At 33.0% G+C, this 2500-nt stretch overlaps 1 protein-coding gene across 1 annotated transcript in view; it reads left to right on the top strand.

The window, feature by feature from the left end:
* The first annotated feature begins 188 nt into the window (after window positions 1–188).
* LOC136839129 (uncharacterized) overlaps window positions 189–2500 on the top strand; it is a 239315-nt gene continuing 237003 nt past the window's right edge. The window contains exon 1 of the mRNA XM_067104798.1: window positions 189–240. The gene's annotated coding sequence lies outside the window, so the exon portion shown is untranslated. The remainder of the gene's footprint in view (window positions 241–2500) is intronic.

The following is a 2500-nucleotide window of genomic DNA, read 5'->3' as shown; positions in this document are numbered from 1 at the left end:
ATGTTGGTGTGTGTGTGTGTGTGTGTGTGTGCATACGTATATACATGTGAGTCCATGAGAGAGAGAGAGACAGACAGACAGACAGACATTCAGACGGAGAGAGAGAGAGAGAGAGAGAGAGAGAGAGAGAGAGAGAGAGAGAGAGCGAGCGAGCAGAGTGTGAGATCGACTGAGAAGAGAAAGCCAGTAGTTGTAGCTTGGGTCTGGCCGGGAGACGACGGTCAACCGAATCTCTCTGTGGTTCGTCGTAATCCGTTTTGCGTCATCCCGAATAGTCTCGTGAAGACAAAGCCGAATTTTTTGTTCTTGATATAAATCGATGCTTTCAAATCGAGTTTTTAAAAAGGTCGCAGTGAACGGCATCGCAACTCGTTACGTTCCCGTTCGATTAGGGATTATAATTCTTGGCGATTTCTGGTGCCGTTCCAGCATGACACACCAGGTCAACAGCAACGGTTTCCCAGGCGAGGTCAAGTTATACGTTCTTTTTGGTGTGTAACTGACCTGACCTGACCTATCTCAGTAACAGTGGAGTTTATGTGTAGAAAATAAGAGAATACTGTTAAATAATTACTGTCATAATAACTATCAAATCAGAAAAAGGAAATAACTAACTTAGGTTGACGCTGCTCAGATAAACTGCAGTGATCACTAACTGTGGAAAAAAAATTTGATATATTTATATTCTAATTCGTTTGTCACTGCTTCATAACACCGGGAAGATTTACTGCAAAAATGTATTTCCTCAACAATGACGGTGTTTAATTACGGTAGGCAGTAGAAAAAGGTATATTTGAATTGGGGAAATACATGTTTTGGTGATAGGTCTACTACCCCAGAAGACACACACACATATATATATATATATATATATATATATATATATATATATATATATATGTGTGTGTGTGTGTGTGTGTGTGTGTGTGTGTGTGTGTATGTGTATGTATGTGTATAATATATATATATATATATATATATATATATATATATATATATATATATATATATATGAGTGTGCAAATTATAGGTATATATATATATATATATATATATATATATATATATATATATATATATATATATATATACCCATAATTTGCACACTCTAAACATATTCATATCCGCTTATTAAAACGTGCATATTATTCCAGTCTCATTCATAACTTCAATATACATAATTCCTGAGATACAGAGATGACACCGATAGCTATATAAACCATTTTTTCAAATATATATATATATATATATATATATATATATATATATATATATATATATATATATATATATATATATATATACATATATATATATATATATCTACATATGTGTGTTGTAAGTTTGTAATCATGAGATCAGGAGCATTTTTTTCAAACGCTAATATTTGAATTGTTTATGGCAATGATGAAAATTTTTTTTTTATTTTCACTACTATGATGAATTGAATTGAATTTAATATAGAATTTAGACCAGAGGCCAAGCACTGGGACTTATGAGGTCATTCAGCGCTGACGCGGAAACTGACAGTAAAAGGTCTGAAAGGTGTAACAGGAGGAAAACCTCGCAGCTGCACTATGAATCAATTGTTAGGAGAAGGTGGACAGTAAGATGGAAGAAAGAGAATGTGGAAGGAGGTACAGTAAAAGGAACGAAAGGGGTTGCAGCTAGGGGCCGAAAGCATGCTGCAGAGAAACTCAAGTAATACCTACAGTGCACCGCATGAGGTGTACTGACGGCACTTCCCCTCTACGGGGACTACTACGATGAAATCACAGAATGTTCTGTATTTGTGCTTCTGCGACATCACAAAATGAGCAACATTTTTTGGAGAGAATGATCATTGTTTTGTAAAGCTAATTTGCCCAATTCAGTTATTCAAGTTATGAGATAATTCTCTCTTCAACTCTATGACGACGTACATTTTTTATATACAATTACAACAAGCATCTTAGTGTTATTTGGCAACCAGAGGGATAACAATGTGTTTCATTTGGACAATGTCAGAGATATTAATAAGCATAATAAAATTTATTTCAATAGCATAAGTTACGATTACAGCTCTTTCTGATAACAATAATTATACTAATTGTATTATTTATGATATCAGTAGCATCAAATAGGAAAATGGATTGATGAAAGTGAAAATTATTCGAGTTTTTAATAAGTTTTGGAATTTTAGGTAAATGTAAGAATATCAGTATTGAATTCCACAGAGAGCACCTTGGAAAGCTCATTATTTTTATCTATGAATTATAAAAAAAATCATAATTTTTTAAGGAGGCATATACAGGTATTGAACAATGAAAATATTATTATAAATTATATGGATAATATCACGTTTTATTACAGGGATATTCCCTACCTAGAATTAATCTCTCTAATTTGCTTAGCTAGAAATAATTTGTAAAATAAATGTGTTGGAAAGTGATATAACAAAATTTGAGTAAACAAAACGACATATCCGGAAACCAAACCCGTAAACTGACCAACAGCAACA

The sequence above is a fragment of the Macrobrachium rosenbergii genome, chromosome 6 (assembly GCF_040412425.1).
Source record: "Macrobrachium rosenbergii isolate ZJJX-2024 chromosome 6, ASM4041242v1, whole genome shotgun sequence".
Classification (NCBI taxonomy): Eukaryota; Metazoa; Arthropoda; class Malacostraca; order Decapoda; family Palaemonidae; genus Macrobrachium; species Macrobrachium rosenbergii.
Note: the sequence above shows the minus strand (reverse complement) of the source record. Positions and strands in the feature narration are given on the sequence as shown.